The following is an 18,289-nucleotide window of genomic DNA, read 5'->3' on the forward strand; positions in this document are numbered from 1 at the left end:
ATGATCATTGAGTTTTTCGGCCAAACAGCACGGACCGGCAAGCCTAGGGAGACGGCCTCGTTGAGGTCCAGAGCAATAGACACGATAGACTCGCTAGTTGGTTGATGCACAGATCAAGCTTGGGGACCTTCTCTCCATGTTCACCAGATAGGAGGCACGACCGATGGGGCTGACAGTGGCACTTGTCTAACATACCAATGGGGGTGTTTGTGGCACTTGTCTAACACAGGGCCACAGCTAGGAGACCACAGTGGACCACACATACTAACGTCGCTAGCACTCTATCACAGGTTTTATGCGACCGTAGCATACACACCGCCTGGCTCTCCCTTGGGCTTGACAACCTCCAGAGGATCATCACTGTGATGCCATACCACAGTTTCCATCCTCCCCATGGGCTCATACATTTTATGTACCCATTCAGCTCATTGTACGAACTTCTTTTTGTCTCATAGACCCTTTGATTTTTCGAAGACTTTTATAAACTCTCTCGCTGAGACACCTTGCGTAAATTCCAACAAAAGCTCACGATTTTTATGTCAAAATTTTTTTGTCTTCAAAGGTTTTATTTGCAATCCCCACAAAGTGGTGAGTTTGGTTGATAGAGCTTATTAACATGGCTAAAAGTCTTCATTTATCCCCTTTAGAATTCTTGCTATCCTAGGACTTGCCTTTTGGCGGGCTTGCCCTTGCCTTTCCCTTTCGCAAGGAAGGCCTACCTTTGGATCCTTCGTACTTCTTCTCATAACCCCCCTTCTGCAGAAGTGTTGGCACTTGACACCTCAACGGCTTACAGGCTTTGTGTGCTTTCTCACAATAGTCGTGATGAAAAGGGGGGCTTAGAGGAAACATGCGAGTCATAAGCCAGGCCATGCTAGGTGATTCTATCTTCTGACCAACTACTAAAAGTTGGTCCCTATCTAAAATCCCCTTCCTCCATCTTTATGTTGATCTTTAGGTCAAGATTTTGACATCTCTGTTGATTTCGTACATATCCTTTGAGGATAGTCCATAGAAGCGCACAATGTCATAACGGAAGAAGAAGTGGAGAGTGGGCCAAAAAGAGCTAGCAAATGGGAAAGGATCCAGACTCCAGGATCCAGACTCCCAAGGCTTGGTGGCTGCGATGCTTAAATGGGGTGGGACAAAGACAAAGAGGATGCTTCCATAATCATGAATAAGGCCCTAGAAGGAGGCTTAGGCAACTATAGGATTGTGTCAATCCACAATGGAGCGGATAGCAAGGTAGGAAAAAACTATAGAACCATCATGGTGACCAGGTGATGGCCAAACTATATGGAATCATTCTTGAACAAAAAAAATCAGCAGCTGGGTGGAGGAACAAGGGGTCATGTCACCTTCATAGGCAGGTTTTCATCCCAAGCACTCGACGGTAGATTATCTAGTATCCATAAGAGCAGCAATTGAGGGAGCAAAGAACAGGAAAGGGGCTATTTATTGCTGTTTTGTAGACTTCAAGAAAGCATTTGACACAAGACCATGTAAAAAACAATGGGAGAGACTAGAAAAGCTTCACTCCCCTGGAACTCAAAGAAGCCACGTACAAACTATACGAGAACGTATTGGCTGTGCTAGGGTAGCACAGCCACTTATAGATGGATCCAATTCCAAAGAAAAGGTTATCATAAGTAGCAATATATGGGTAAATTAGGGATTGCCTCCACTCCTTGGTCTCGTAGACAAGTTGGAAGATTGGATAACAAAAGATAAGAGGAATATGCAGGCACAGTTGGATGCCTTATATAATTTCTGCAAATACGAAAACATGCAGGTTAATGTAGTGAAAACCAAAGTAATGATGACCGGGCATCTAAAAAGACATTGCCAGTAGTTATGTGAAAATTGGCAAGAAAGATTTGATCTATCTTCACCATAGTCTGAGCACCCATTTAATAGATCATTCACATGGTAGTTCACCAAAATTGATCTACGTTCAAGATATCATCAGATAAGGATTAAACCAAAGGATGTACCGAAGACTAGCTTTCAAAGGTGATATTTCCATTTTTAAGTTCTAGTAATGCCATTTGGTCTCACAAATGGCCCAGCAACTTTTCAACAAATGATGAATGATTTATTCCATCCATATCTTGGAAAGTTTGTAGTTGCATTCTTGGATGGCATACTACAATCATTGGAAGACCATCAATGACATCTGAGACTTGACTTGGATATTCTAAGACAAGGAAAGTTTTATCCTAAGAAATCAAAATGGAATGCAACCTTCTTTGTTTGTGACAGCTCACCTCTCCTCAGGTAGTGTCGAATTGATGAAGAGAAAATTCGAGTTCCTGAATGGCCAACTCCTGTCACTGTTTGACGCATGAAGAGATTTTTTAGATTCATTGGTTTTTTTCATAAGTTCATTAAAGATAATGCCAAGGTTAAGCAAGAAAGGGAGTAAACCATTTGTGGTAGAAATAGATGCAAGTAATTATGCCATTGGAAAAGCATTGTTTTCGGATGGAATACCTGTAGCATTTCGGAGTAAGAAAATTCTTGGATGAAACTCAAATGAGATGAGTCGAGCTTATGCAGGAGTTTGACTTCAAAATTCATTACCTAATAGGGTTGTTGATGCCCTTAGTAGAAATTCGAAAGTAAATGAGATTTCATTAAAGGAAATGTCATTCGATTTCCATCTTTCCCCTAGTGGGCATTGACGAATGAATAGGCACTTCGGTAAGATTTGGCGAGAGGTCAAAGCTAGTAGATCGCCTAATGTTGGTTATACCAGTAAATCAAATGGGTGAAGCAAATCTCATTTACTTTCGAATTTCTACTAAGGGCATCAACAACCCTATTAGGTAATGAATTTTGAAGTCAAACTCCTGCATAAGTGTTATGCTCTAGCCGAGATAGCATGACCTCGGATAGATCGGTGGGCATTTTCTCTAAGATGACCAACTTTTGTAATAATTAATGTGCGTAATTAAATGGTCAAGAGAAGTAACTGCCAAGGTCCTAGGTGAGGGCGTAATGGCATTGACTAGGTAGTTCTAATAGGGCTTGGGCCTAGGTGCATCTAAATGTGAAAATTGCTAAGGGGCAATTGGTTTTAAAGGAACTCCAAGAGAGGGGTGAAAAAGGATGCATCTAAGTAAGGGCCTAAAATGTAAACATGTGGCCAGGAACTATCTAGGGAGATGTGGGTCTCAAGGATAAGTATGAGGGAAATAACGTAGTTATGTGGGTGAAAAAAATACGTATGCAGTCCTTGAGAATTGGCTGGGAGGTATAAACAATTGCCATCGCCCGTGATCGTGATGAGTTAGTGCGCAGGTTCAATACACAGTCAGGAACTGTAGATTAAGGAAAAAGAGAAATCTGTTAACACTTGGTATCAGAGCGCAGCAAGGGAGAGTCGACGGGCAGCAAGGGAGAGTCGACGCGCAGCACGATAGAGATCGACGAGTAGGAGATGCAGATTAACGTAAGGCAGAGAGTGTTGTCGATCAGAGCGCACAGGTCCCAGGATCAGCTTTACGAAAGGGAAGGTGTGGAGCGTGGTGACGTTGTGACGCTGCGCTGAGCGGGAGATTATATATTCATGCTGAACGGAAGGACTGTCGCAGCCGCTCGTCGAATTCTAGGTTCGAAGATCGTTTGACGCATCGCGAGCGACGGAGTTTGATACCACCGTGGGTTGTGAAGGTGGTACGTGAAGGAGCTGTTTAGGAACGATTGAGGGAGCAATTTCGTAACCCTGCTCGTCGTTATCTCCACGCAAGTGACGATAAGAACTTCCATACCGAAACAGAAGCGGCAGAAATCTGAAAAAAAAAAAAAGAGATATATCAATAGAAAAGACACCTGGTAATGGAAATGCGTCAAGAGAGTTGGTGAAGATTGCACCTCGTGTATCTAACAAGGCGGAGTTATTTGCGAACTTCGAGGATATCCAGGGGGCGTCTCTTTCCTTTATTACATATATTTCGAGTTTTCAGTCTGCAGTAGTCGTCTGGTACAGAAAGGGATTTGAAGTGCCGTACTTTTGGAGTTTCCGCGAAAAAAGAAAGAAAGAAAATAAATAAATAAATAAAAAATTAAAAATTTTTTTTTTCCCTTTCAACAAAATGGAACCAGAAGGGCAGAGTTCAAGGGTGAATCCTAGTGAGTCTAGAGCTCAATCTACACAACAGATGTCACATCACGCAGCACCTACATTGATTGGTAGGATTTCAATATTAGAGGATGCTTTACAGCAGATTATGAACCAGCAGCTTCAGGTGAATGCTGGTCAAAATGAGATCAGGGAGATGGTGCAAGCCTTGTCGGCTAGACCGTCTAGGATTGATAAGGGCAAAGCTCCAGCAGAGCCAGAGCCCAGTGTACATTCCTTAGAGCGCGCAAGGGTCAAAGTACCTAATATTGCTAATTATAGACCGGAGAAGTACGCTGGTCGGATGACCGAGCGCAGCTCTGATGTGATCGAGGTTTGGTTGCACAAGTGGGAAGAAGCCTTCGCCATTTGTGAGATTAGATCCGATCTAAAGAAAATCCGCGAGGCCACACACCTGTTTATTGAGGCAGCGGACAGATGGTGGATAAAGCAACAGAAGGATCAAGTTGCTCCAACCACCTGGGAAGGGTTCAAAGCTGAATTCAAGAAACACTTTCTCCCACCTGATGAAGAATCCCGAGCTTGGGATGCTTATAGAAATCTTCGTCAGAGGAGCTTGTCAGTGGCAGAGTACACTGACAAATTCAGAGAATGTGTTATGAAAATAACAGACCCTCTCCCTATGTCGGTTCAGTTAAAAGACTATATCTATGGACTGAACGACAAAATAAAAATGGAAGTTCGGGCTAAATATGTGACTACACTAGATGAATCTATAGCAGTAGCCCTGAACTATGAGGATGCCAGAGGCAGGTCTGGTGGATTTGTGCAGGCAGGGACTCAGTATGAGCACCCGAGAAAAGGGGGATTTCAGAGGAAATGGGTTTCAAAGACAAGTGTCTCGCAGCCAAGTGGCCAAACCAAGCAGGTGAAGCCGGTTGAGGGACCAGTAAAAACAAGTACGACCGTTGGGGTGAAAAGGAAAATAACTCCAATGGCAGCCCGGGCTTGGTCAAAGTCCTCGTTGACCCCTGAACAAAAAGAGAAAGCTAGGAAAGAAGGATTGTGCTTCGGCTGCCTTCAGCGACATCAGTGGAAGGATTGTCCACTGAACAAAGATCGTCGCACGGCTAATATGATAATATCTGAATGCGACGTAGAAATGCAGGAGAGTCCCAGTACGGAACATATGCAGATGCAACTGGCGGGACCTTCTCAGAGGTTAGTACCTTGTTTGTTATGTGTATCTGTTGCTAAGTTAGTGACGAGTGCACCTGATAACATCCTATCTAAGCCTGCAGCAACGGGGTATACAGCCTTCAACGATACGGAGTTGATCAAAATGAAAGGGCAAGTGGCCAGTCATGATGTCATTGTGTTGTTTGACTCAGCGTCAACTCACAATGTGATTAACTCCAAGCTCGTGAAGAGGCTGAAATTAAAGACAAGTCCATCTAACTATGCGTACACAGTCAGGATGGCAAACGGAAGTTCAACTGAAGTATGGGACCAAAGGGTTACCCAGTTGGAGCTTCGGATTCAGGACTATGCTGAGAAGCTTGATTTTGAAATGACCAAGCTTGCTCATGCAGATATAGCCCTGGGAATGGCATGGCATTCTAGGAAGAATCCAGCCATTGATTGGAAAAAGCACGTATATCAATTCAAGATGAATGATGTGCTTTATGTCTTGCGAGGTGAAAAAGAGATACCTCAGGGACCGTTGGTTTCCGTGATGGAAATCAGAAAAGCTCAAGTAGAGTTTTTATACCTTTGCACAGCATCGGTAGAGTCGGTGGATGATTCTTCGACTAGCACTGATGTTGCGCAAAGTGGTGAGATGGCCAAGCTGGCTAATCTTATAACAGAGGAGTTCTCTGAATGTTTTAGGGATGAACTACCTTATGGGTTACCTCCAGAGCGGAAAGTTCAGCATAAGATTGAACTGATCCCGGGGGGCAGAACCTGTAAATAGACCTCCCTATAGAATGAGTTTTACTGAAGAAGCGGAGGTGCGTAGGCAACTGGAAGAATACCTCAAGTTGGGGCAGATTCAACCAAGTTTCTCACCTTTTGCTTCACCAGTGATATTAAAGAGGAAAAAGGATGATACGTTTCGCCTCTGTATAGATTACAGAGCATTGAATAATATCACTGTTAAGCACAGGTATCCGATGGCTCGGATTGATGATTTGCTAGATGCATTACATGGAGCCGTGATTTTCAGCAAGATAGATCTTAAGTGCGGCTATCATCAGATCGGGATTAGAGCCGAGGATGTGCATAAAACCGCTTTTAGAAGCAGGTTTGGTCATTATGAGTTTTTGGTAATGCCTTTCGGACTTACCAATGCTCCAGCGACCTTCGTCATGCTTATGAACGATTTACTACGTCCGTATATCGGAAAGTTCGTAGTACATTTTATTGACGATATCTTGATATTCAGTAAGAGTGTTACTGAGCATTGTGAACACTTAAGGATAGTGTTCAGTACTTTGAGGAAAGCCAGTCTTTACGTGAATAAAAAGAAAACTATACTGTGTATGGTTAGGCTTGAGTACTTAGGGTTCATAATTACTCCACAGGGGGTAGAAATGGATCCGAAGAAAGTGGCTGCGATACTAACTTGGCCAATCCCTCAGAGTCTGACCGCGTTGCGATCATTCTTGGGATTTGTCCAGTTTTATAGAAGGCATATCAAAGGATATTCCGAAATAGTATTGCCATTGACTGATCTGACCTCGGATAAAGTACCTTTTATTTGGGGACAGAATCAACAGGAAAGTTTTAACACCATAAAACAAGCAGTGGTCTCAGGACCGGTGTTAAAAATAGTTGATCCCCAGAAACCGTTGTTCCTAGAAACCGATGCAAGCGGCATTGCGGTAGGAGCAGTCCTCCTTCAAGAGGGAAGGCCAGTAGCCTTTGAAAGCAAGAAGCTTTCTCCCTCTCAAAGGAATTGGCCAACTCATGAATTGGAGTTGTATGCGGTTATCCATGCTTTGAAAACATGGAGGCATTATCTGTATGGTTCAGAGTTTTATGTGGATGTAGATCATGATACTCTGAAACATTTTTGTAAACAACCTGACTTGAGGGGCCGCCAGGCTAGGTGGGCAGAGCTCATGCAGGAGTTTAATCTAACGATTCGGTACCGAAGAGGAAAAGACAATAAGGTAGCTGATGCGTTGTCTCGCATTATGCACAACTTGAGTTTCACGGTATTAGAGAGTGCTCTAATGACCGAGATCAGAGAAACTCAGAAGGTGGACGAGTTTGTCCAGAGCTTATGGCCTAAGGCTCATGTGTTAAAACCCGAGGAAAATGAAAAGGATGACCTGGCATCCAGAAAAGGCCAAACTTATGCAAGATATACCATAAGGGATGGTATGCTAGTTAGAAATGGCAAGGTTGTAGTACCTGGTCAGAATGATCTCAGGCAGAGAGTCATTCGACAATGCCATGATAGCCCGTGTGCGGGACATCCAGGAGTCGAGAAGACATATGATCTCGTGAAGCGAGATTTCTTTTGGCCAAAGATGAAAAAGCATATTCATGAATATGTGACACAGTGTTTCTCGTGTCAAGTAAGTAAGGCCGAGCGGGTGAAGCCACCCGGACTTTTACAGCCCTTGGAAATACCACTAAGTAAGTGGGAGAGCATTTCCATGGATTTTATTGTAGGACTACCTGCAACGCAAGGAGGGTATAATTCTATCCTTGTGGTGGTTGATCGTCTAACCAAGATGGCTCACTTCATTCCGACTAGAGAGTCTGTTAGTGCCCCGCAAGTAGCGGATTTGTTTATTAGACATATATTTCGTCTGCATGGATTACCTAGATCCATAGTGTCAGAGAGAGATGTCAGGTTGATTTCATCATCGAGGACGCTGATGCTTGAAGAGGGAAGGAATGTTATGCTCTAGCCGAGATAGCATGACCTCGGATAGATCGGTGGGCATTTTCTCTAAGATGACCAACTTTTGTAATAATTAATGTGCGTAATTAAATGGTCAAGAGAAGTAACTGCCAAGGTCCTAGGTGAGGGCGTAATGGCATTGACTAGGTAGTTCTAATAGGGCTTGGGCCTAGGTGCATCTAAATGTGAAAATTGCTAAGGGGCAATTGGTTTTAAAGGAACTCCAAGAGAGGGGTGAAAAAGGATGCATCTAAGTAAGGGCCTAAAATGTAAACATGTGGCCAGGAACTATCTAGGGAGATGTGGGTCTCAAGGATAAGTATGAGGGAAATAACGTAGTTATGTGGGTGAAAAAAATACGTATGCAGTCCTTGAGAATTGGCTGGGAGGTATAAACAATTGCCATCGCCCGTGATCGTGATGAGTTAGTGCGCAGGTTCAATACACAGTCAGGAACTGTAGATTAAGGAAAAAGAGAAATCTGTTAACAATAAGCTCAACTCATCTCATTTGATTTCCATCTTTCCCCTAGTGGGCATTGACAAATGAATAGGCACTTCGGTAAGATTTGGCGAGAGGTCCAAAGCTAACAGATCACCTAATGTTGGTTATACCAGTAAATCAAATGGGTGAAGTGAACGGAAAGATAACCCAACAATATTTCAGTTGTTGTACCAGAGAATGATGACATTTGGTGCCAATTATTATTTAAAGTCATGCTGTACACATAGGACTTCAGATTCTGTTACAAGATACTTTTGTTGGCCAAAATGAAAATTGATGCAGAGGATTAAGTCCTTGAATGTCAACAGTGCTAACTAAATTAGGCAAAGTACCATAAGGCTATAAAAATGTTGATGCCTTTTGGAGATTTCCGATGGTAAATGGGAATGTATTGCTAGGGACTTTGTGGCTTGTTCACCACAGACCAGAAAAGCACATGATGCAATTTGGGTGGTATTGATAGACTCACTAAATTAGCATGATCTATTTGTACCTGGTCAAATGTTAATAGGTTCAGAGTTGGGTCATGTATTTGCGGAATAGTTGTTCGAAGGGATAAGTCAATGATAGGGATCGATGTTTCAAAAATTCAAAACAACCATGAGTATGATCAGATTGAGCGAACTAATCAGACGATTGAGGATATTCTGACAGTATATGTTCCCAAAAGATAATTTGAGTGGGAAAGGTATCATCCACTCATAGAGTTCTCTTAGAATAGCAATAAGCATTCAGCCACAAGTTTCAGCCTCTTTATGCTTACAGCTTATACTGATCCCCTATTGTGGTTAGCTTGGAGAGGTTAAAGCAAAGGCAGCTGCTGATTTCTTGCAAGATATGCAAGATTTTTTTTTTTTTTTTCCGAAAAAACAGTGCTAATTATATTACTTTGAGAACAAGATACAAGGGGTCAGCTTATAGCTGACGGCTGCGGTCACAAATCGGACACAGCCCTAAAAGGTAGCAAAATAGAAAACCATCCTCTCACGGAGGGAGAAAACGAGTATGAACGAACAGCCATCGGGGTGGTGAGTAGTGCCACCGAAGGCCCTGCGTAGTCTGCTCGAAGAAGAGGCCCTGTGTGTCCCAAGTCCGGAGGAAGCGTCTCCGCTTCTCCTGACCGGCCCGGGAGTCTCCTTGAATCTGGTCCCACTGGCCTCTGAGGGTATGGATAATCTCACTCCAAATCTCCGCCATGATCTGGGCAGTCGATAAGGAGGTGCCACCGAGGATCTGCGCGCAGCGCGAGGTCCAGATGTGCCACCCTGTAATGCTGCTAATAATCTCCCATACTGGCTGCCTCTCCCGGACTCCTGTGTCAGCCTCTGCTAGGTGCTGTGGGATACCCTCGAGCGGTCCCCACGTGCCCTGTGTGACAAGGAAAGTGGGGTCCTGCTGACATGCCTCAAAAAAGTGATGAAGACCAGGTGCGGTGCTGCACCAACAGAACGCGCCCCAAGTGATCAATCCTAGCTCTGGTGCTGCGCGAGTAAGAATCCCAAAAGTCCACCTCCACACTTCCTGGGCGCGAGTGCAGCTCCACAGGCAGTGCTTTGGTGTCTCCTCATCCGCATGGCAAATCTGGCAACATCCGTCCTGGCCTATCTGCCTCAGCCAGCTCCCCACTGGAAGACCTTTGTGGGCAAGAAGCCACAGGAAGTATGAGATCTTCCGTGGCCGCCAACTCTCCCACAAGGCCTTCCAGAATGCCTGTAAAAAGAACCTGGAAAGACCCTGTGCGTACCAGCTGGGTCGCTGGGTGGGGGGGCGGCTCTGCATCCTCCCGAGAACTCGCCTGCCCAAAGTCGTACTGTAGGCGAAGAAAGAGGTCGGCCCCTGACCTGTCACAATCTCTGGCCACCACCACTCTCCTGGATCCCAATCAAGCTCTGCCAAGGCCCGCCCCTCCCAAAGCCAAAGACGCCAGAGCTGCACCTGGTCCTGCTCGATGCTAGGGTCGGTATGCCAGACCTTCCCCAAGAGGCCTACGACCCGAACCCTCTGCCACGGGAGTAGGGGGTCGATGAGCGCACCCTCTGTCCTGAGTCGTCCCTCCCCAGAAACCGCGAAGAAGGAAATAGAAGAGTCATCCAAACGTCCTGCGACCACCAGTGGAATGCCACGGGGGGTGAACTGTCCCAGCCATCGGGTGTCACCAGGCATGATGATCTGGGGCTCAGGTGGGGCCAACCAAGCCGCTGGGATCGCTCCGTCGATCTCCATGCGTCTCGCCTGAGCTCCACGTGCACCTCCAGCTGCGTCTGCAAGATCTGTCATCTCTAGATGTCTGTACGTATCCCTCCAAACACGCAGGGATCGGGCTGGGCCCCTCATCCAACCGTCCCACCTGATATGTGATCTCTCCCCCAACTGAAGGCCCTCGGCATCTCTGACCTGACTGTTCCAGATAAGCGGCTGGCGATCGATCTCCTCCTGACAGCTGGCAGGGGACTGAATGAGACTGAGACGGAGCCGCCTCCAGACCATGAGGAGGCTACGAACTAGAGGGGAACGGGGCTGAGTGAGCGGGGCGGAGGTGAAGATCCACCTGAAGGACGGTAGCCAATCTCCACCTCGGCGCGGGACACAAGAGCCGACTCCCTGCTGAAGTAGCATCTTCCACGTCTGCCCCCCTGGGGTCAAACCGCGAATGACAAGCTTGCCTAACAAGGCCTGACTCTGAAGCTCTGGATCAATGACCCCCAGGCCACCCTCAGCCTGCGGAAGAATGACTGTCTGCCACGCAACCCTGGCTCTGATATCTCTATGACCATCCTCCCCAGACCAAAGGAAGTTCCGAACCAACCTCCTGAGCTGTGCCACGCTGGATCTCGAGAAGCACCAGCAGGAAGCCACATACCAAGCCGTGGCTAGGAGGACCTGGTTGACTACCAAGGCACGACCTGCAAGAGAGAGCTTAGCAGTGCTCCAGAAAGCCAGCTTCCGTCGGATGGAATCTAGCACCGGGAGAAACTGCTGAGCTGGTGTGATGTCTAGGCCAACCTGGAAGCCAAGGTATCTAGCTGTCTGTCCACGTGGAATCCATCTGAAGCCCAAAAATCGCCCCCACTGAGAACACGCCCCAGGGTCTGTGAGAAAACCAACGGATTTGTTCCAATTGATTTTCGCCCCAGCGGCCGAGCAGAAAACCTCCAGGGCCATCCGCACCCTCTCTAGCATCCGCTCGTCGTCCTGGACATAAAGGGCTGTATCATCTGCGTACTCCGAGTCCAAGAGCTCCGTGTCCTCCCGGAGTGGAAGGCGAATACCCCTGAGCCCTGTGGACCTCGCCCGAAGGTAGTAAGTCATGGCCTCGGCGAAGAAGAGAAACAAGTAAGGAGCCAGGGGGCAGCCCTGACGTACTGATCTCTCCAAGCTAAAGCGCTCGCCCAACCTGCCTCCAATGATGACTCTGCTAGACGCTGTCCTGTACAAAGCTGAGATACCCTGAATCCAACCTGCCGGGAAACCTAGCCGCTCCAGAGTCCCCTCCAAAAAGGACCAATCCACGCGATCGTAGGCCTTCTCGAAATCGAGAAGTAGAATGGCAAGGTGTGATCCGCTGTGCTGAGCCCACTCCGCCGCCTCTGAAAAGGTGAAGACGTTATCCAGGATACTGCGATCCTGGACAAAGCCTGTCTGAGTGTCATGGACGAGGTCTGAAAGTAGAGGCCGAACTCTGGCACTGATCATCTTGGCGAGGATTTTGTAGGCAGAGGTAAGGAGAGTGATCGGACGCCACTGGCGAATCTCCTGTCTATCTCCTCCCTTCGGGATGAGGCAAATCAGTCCCGAGGAGAGGCTCTCTGGCATCCGACCGCTGCTGAAAATCCCCTGCAGAGCTGCAAGGAGAGGCTGATGGATCTGGTCCCAGAAGGAGGTGAAGAAAGCTCGGGATAGCCCATCCTCACCTGGGCACTTCTGACCATCAATAGCCATCAAGGCCTCCAACATCTCATCCGAGGTAAAAGGCGCCAACAACGTCGCCTGCATGCTAGGCTGGACCAGGGATGGAATGTGCCTCCACACCTCCTCACGTGCACGACTGGCACGAGGGGCAAGCGGCTCCTGCTGGAAGAGGGTCCTGTAAAAGTCCGTGGCCAACCCCAGGACCTCCCCTAGATCCGTAACGATGTGACCCTCCGCTGTCCTGAGACTCCGAAGCTGATCACCTGCAGCTCTCTGGCCATGCGTCCTAAAGAACTCCCTGCACATCCGGTCACCCTTTCGGGCCCAAAAGGAGCGAGAGGCGTGAAAGGAAAACTCGGACCGACGCTGGAATGTCTCCTCCAAGAGGGCTCTGGCTCGAAGGGCCTGGATCCGCAGCTCCTCCGAACCCGGGGAAGCCTGCTGGAGTCGCTGAATGGAGGCGAGGTCCCTCCGAAGAGCTCTCTCTCTGCCCCACCAATCCTGTCGAACCTGTAAAGCTGCGAGCTGGCAGATCTGGCTAGACTCCTGCAGAGCCTGTGCGACTGAGTCTACCAGATCCACGCCCTCCCCCCAATCTCTGTCCCAAAGACTGCATATGCTGCTGCGCACGTCCACCCTCGAGAAGATGGAGTCGGGAATCCTGCATGATCGGGAGGGGAGGGTCTGGGCTGCCGAATCTAAGGAAAGGAGCACAGGCACATGATCGGAGAGTGTCGTCCCTGGAACTATACCCGCCTGACCGCCTCTGCTGATGGCCCAGTCACTGACATAAAATCTATCAAGCCTCTCCAGGAGTCTGCCTCCTTCCCTGCGGAAGCCCCAAGAGAAGTCCAGGCTCCCGTGCCAACGCCGGAAGGACGGGTCTCTCCAACTGTCCCTCCCTCCCGTCTCGAAGATGAAAGAGTCCCAAGCTGACTGCTCTGCCTGGGCCATACCTGTGAACTCCGGGCCTCTGCCCTGCTGGTCCTCCAGGGTCTCCAGGTTGTTGAAGTCTTCTCCAACAATCCAGGAATCCATGTCTGGAAGAATCCCTGTAAGTGTCCTCCAGAAGGTGGCTCTGCAACGGAGGTCTGTGGGGGCATAAATGTTGAGGATGCCTATTTTGGATCCCTCCAAGTCCAGGCCTACCCAAAGGGCTCGGCCAGGAATCAACGTGCCGTGACCAAAAACTCCCTGGGCTAACTGCTCGCACACGGAAGTACAGACACCCCCACTCCTCCCCTGAGCGCCGATCGAGGGCTCCCAATAAGTGTAGGACCGTCCAGGGAGAATCTTCCCGCAGCTACGGGAATGAGCCACAGAAAGCTTGTGCTCCTGGAGCAGAAGTACATCCAAACGACCAATCACTGCAGGCTGAAGTTCCTGCCGCAAAATGAGCTTCCTGGGACCACGGGTGCCAGAGGAGTGAAACCCGTTCACATTCCAGGATACGAGGTGTAAGCTCATGGAGAGGGAAGGGGGGCTGCGAACAACTGTCTGCTCGCGGTCGAAGTCGAAGAAGAACCAGACGTATCGGAATGGAGGCGCTGCCGCTTATGAGAAGGTTTGGAGGGGGAGACGGGGTCGTCCTGCCCGTTCTTCAACACCTTCAGCAAAGGCGAGAGGCCTTTGGTGCCATGAGCAAATGCTTTCTCGAGCCAGCTCGAGATCTCTGAAGAGGTCATCCCGTAGAAGGTTCGGAGTTTCTGCTGGGACCAAGCTCTGACATCCTGGGGGAGAGGCCATGACAGGGGAGGTCGGAGGATCACTATCAGTCGGAAGCGTTTGGCGGCGCAACGCCACCGCAAGCGCACGTCGCCCTCGGACCACTGAGTCTCGAGGAGCTGCCCACCGGACGGGCCTATCCAGGAACACACCTGGGCGTGCGTCTGCTCTCTGAGAGCCTCCCAAACTGAGTCGTCTGTCCAGGTCTCGGTGCCATCACTGAGGAACGTGAAAGCGAAGCTAGGGCCATCCCTGGGAGCCAAGGCACCAATCCTCCCATCCGCCCCTTTGCGGAGCAGGAAAATACTGATGTCGAGACAAGCCGGGAAGGTCCCAAGGTCGGCCACATCCAGGTAGTCCCAGGGGCCAGATCTGTAGAAGTCTCGCGGAAGCTCTCTCTCATGGAGCTGAGACCCAACTGAGTCTACCACTGAGGGGCTAGCGGGAAGGGAAGCCTGCTCCACTGGTGGTGTAGACTCCGGGTGTCCTGCCAGCGAGGGGGGAGGGGGAGGAGGCTGAGGGATAGGCAGCTCTGACTCCACGGAGGCGACTGGCGGAGGAGGTGGAGGAGGTGGAGCAGGGGCTGCACACGGCTGGGAAGCCGGTGGTGCAGCTAACTCTGAGGGAGAGGCGAGGGGGACCAGGGGGGGGGGGGGATGGGGGTGCAGCTGGAGCTGGGGCTGAGAGGGAGGAAGAGAAGACTGAGGAAGAGGAGGCGGGGGCTGAAACTGCGGGTCGGGCGACGGGGGGGGGGGGGGGGGGAGACTGGGGAGGGGGCTGGGGCGGGGAGGAAAGGGGCGGGGGAACGGGAGAGAGGGGGAGCTGAGGCTGTGGAGGGCGGGCTGCCGTCGAAGAAGAAGCTCTCCCAGACCCCTGGGGCGGCTGCCTGACAGGTCTCTGGGGTGCTGCTGCAGGAAGGGTAACCTCTGCCTCCTTGCCTTTATCCGAAGTCTTCTTGTTCTTTCCCCTTTTCCTTTTAACCTCGGTCCAACCGCCCACTACCTCTGGACCCGACTCCTGCTGTCTCGGCTCCTCCTGACGTGGCTGTCCAGGGGGTGGGGGTGGGGGCGGAGGAGTCGGGGGCGGGGGAGGTCGAGACGAGCTGGCGAAACGTGGACAAGCAGCCGCCAAGTGCCCAAAGCCGTGGCACCGCAGGCACTGGCCTGGCTGTCCGGTGACTATCATGCTCTGGGTGATACTGCCGGCACCTGTCACAATCTCGATCACAGCAGGGAGAGTCGCAGGATCCGCCACCGCCACTCGGACTCGGGGGGCTCCTGCCGTGGTCACCGCGTCGGCAAAGGTGTCGTGCATAACCCAACCAAAATGGGAGCCCAAGTCCCTGACAATCGGGCGCAACTCTGCAGCAAGCCCTGGAAAAACAAGTGTCACTGGGTGTCGAGGTATGCGGAACCGAGCATCGAACTCCGCTGCGCTGAATCCACGGTACCACGGGACTATCATGATAATCTTCCCATCCACCGAGGTGGGGGAACTGGCAATCAGGTTGCTCGCAGCTTTCTCAGTGGAGAGTTTGAGCCAGAAGATGCCCCTTCCCATAAGGGCCACCTCCTCAATATGGCCATCCTCTAGCAGGAGAGTGGACTGGAGCCAGTCCCTGATGGCTAACCTGGAGGGGGAGTGACCAATGACTCTACCGTAAACAGAGGTACGCGCAAAGTCAATGGCAACCTCCTGAACACGAGATGACTGTCGCTCTGTCAGGATAACACGGTAGGCATCTGGAGAGGGAGGGTCCGACTGGGCCTCCGGATCCGGGCAGGGGGCCGCCATACCACCAAGACTAACTGCAAGCTTCCGATGGGGAGTATGAACAGGCTGCCACCCCAAAAAGGGGGGACGAAGCGGGAGGTGGAGCCTGGGGGTGAGGCGGGCGAGGCGGGGTGAGGGGGCGGGGGGGTTGGAGCGGAGGGCGGGGTGAAGGGATCGGGGTGCGGGGAAAACAGGGGGGCGCGGGAGGGCGGGGGGGGGGTGGCGGGGGCGGAGAGGTAAAGCGGGGGGCGGGGAGAGCGGAATGGAGGCGGGGGGGGCGGGTGAGGTGAGAGGGGACGGCGGGTGAAGAGCGGGGGAGGGAGGGGGTGAGGCGAAGCGAGGGGGGGGGAGGGGTGAAGCGAGGTGGGGCGGAGTGGATGAGAGCGGAGGGGGGGTGAGAGGGTGGCTGAGACGAGGGGAAGGGGGGGGGTGGAGGCGTAAGGAGGGGGCGGCGAGGGTGAGGTGAGAAGGAGCGGGGGAGAAGGGGGGAGTAGAGGCGAAGGGAGGGGGCGGCGGGGGTGAGGGGAGATGGAGCGGCGCTGCGGGGCGGGGCGGGAGAACAGTGAGGGGGGCGGAATGGAGCGGAGCGGCGGGCGAGAGAGAACAGCGAGGGGGGGGGGCGAGAGCGAGGCGAGGCGAGGGGAGGGGCGCAGCGAGGTGGCCGGCGGGTGAGGGGGAGGGGGGGCGGGGGGCGAGGGCGGAGGGGGAGGGAAGGGAGCGGAGGTGGTCGCGGCGGGGGGAGGAGCTAAGGGGAGGTAGAGCGAGCGGCGGTAGGGAGGGGAAGCTCACAGGAGCAGGTCCTTTTTCTCTAGTTGATCAGCTCAAATAATCATTGTGAACATAGAGGGAGATTTAGATATGCAAGATATGCTTCAGCAAGCTAAAGAGAATCTTAGAAGTGCTCAAGACGGGGCACGGTACAACTCTAATCATGGCAATACTCCACGAATTCTGCAAGAAAGCATGTGGGTATGGGTTAAATACCGAAAGGAGTACAATAAGCTGTCATCAAGATGATGTGGACTATGTAAAATACACCTTTTAAATTAGAACTTCCTGAAAGAATCAAGATGCATCGTGTTTTTCATATGAGTCATTTCAATGAAAGGCTTCAAAAAAATGACAGCTTAGTGTAAAATGAAGAGCTAGTCCGGATGGAGGACTTTATTGCATATGTTCTATAGGACCTGAAATCAAATTATGGATCAGAGAACTCAACATTCAAAATCTAGCGAAATTTTTATTAGATGGAAAGGCAAACCTGAGAATAATGATTCTTGGACGATCTTTGATAGTGTTGAAAAGTGATTTGCCACCTTTCATTTAAGATGACATAAATGTTTCTTAAGGGGGGATGATGCTACATCCCAAGCTGACTATGGTTAGTCCGTACCTAGCCCAGGTAAGAAAGCTCCTAGGATAATGGCTACTGGTTAAAATAATGAATCCCAAAGGGCCAGGGAGTTAGGAGATGTAATGTGAAGGTCACAGGTTAGTTTAGAGCTAAACTAATTAAAGCCATAGGAGCTGGGGCTATATTAAGCCCATGCTCATGGTTTGGGGCATCGATCTCAATATGCCTGGATCTCCCACCCCTTCGACGGCTTGGGCAACAATATTAGGAAGTTTTTTGCACTTTCCCACGTAGTATTGTATTCTGAACCATGTACGTTTTTCTGTCACATCAGGAATTCCGTCTGGAATACTAGAGGTTCAATCAAGTCTCAGAGAATCTCCAATTCTTGCAACTCGTCATTTTCAAGTAATCGCTTTTTGAACAGACTAGCATAAAACATTGGATGCAGTCTACATAAATCTGCTAGAGAAAATTTGTTGCAATCCTCAAAAAAGTATTGTGAATGGTCCACAACACCTCAAAAACTTCGCACACTCACCAGACTTTAAGGTAAGTTATTTGTATTAATAACGTGGTACCTATGCTCAACGCTGCTACATTCTTATTACGATGAGTTCGCTCTTTCAATCCTTTTAGACTGATTCTGATTCGTCATCCAGATGGAGCATTAGAAAGCAAGAGGACAGCCACAGACTTCTATATTGTGATGGCAATCTATATATTATAGGGTAAGCTGTGTAATACTCAGAATATGCGATGAAAAGTGCTTGAAGAATGGCAATACTCTCTTTTTGCTACTCATCATGGAGTTATAGCTACGGATGTAGATTTGGATAAGTTTTTGTTTTGGCGAACGAGGCGGAAAGACACGGCTTTCTATACTATTATCCGTAGCTCAAAGACCTTGGAGTACATCAGATTGGTTTTTATTACCAGTGTCTGTCCCTAGGACAAGCTGTGGGTGTTGGGACTCGCTGCACCACCTGCGAGCTGGCCGTAGACTGAGGTAGTATGTGTA

The 18,289-nt window shown here is 49.8% G+C and overlaps 1 protein-coding gene across 1 annotated transcript in view; it reads left to right on the forward strand.

Moving 5' to 3' along the window:
* LOC147881552 (lon protease homolog, mitochondrial-like) overlaps window positions 1-18,289 on the forward strand; it is a 134,161-nt gene that overhangs the window by 74,214 nt on the left and 41,658 nt on the right. The gene's annotated exons all lie outside the window — the stretch shown is intronic.

This window comes from Dipteris shenzhenensis, chromosome 31 (assembly GCF_047967505.1).
Source record: "Dipteris shenzhenensis isolate YYH24624 ecotype China chromosome 31, Dip_SZ_1.0, whole genome shotgun sequence".
Taxonomy (NCBI): Eukaryota; Viridiplantae; Streptophyta; class Polypodiopsida; order Gleicheniales; family Dipteridaceae; genus Dipteris; species Dipteris shenzhenensis.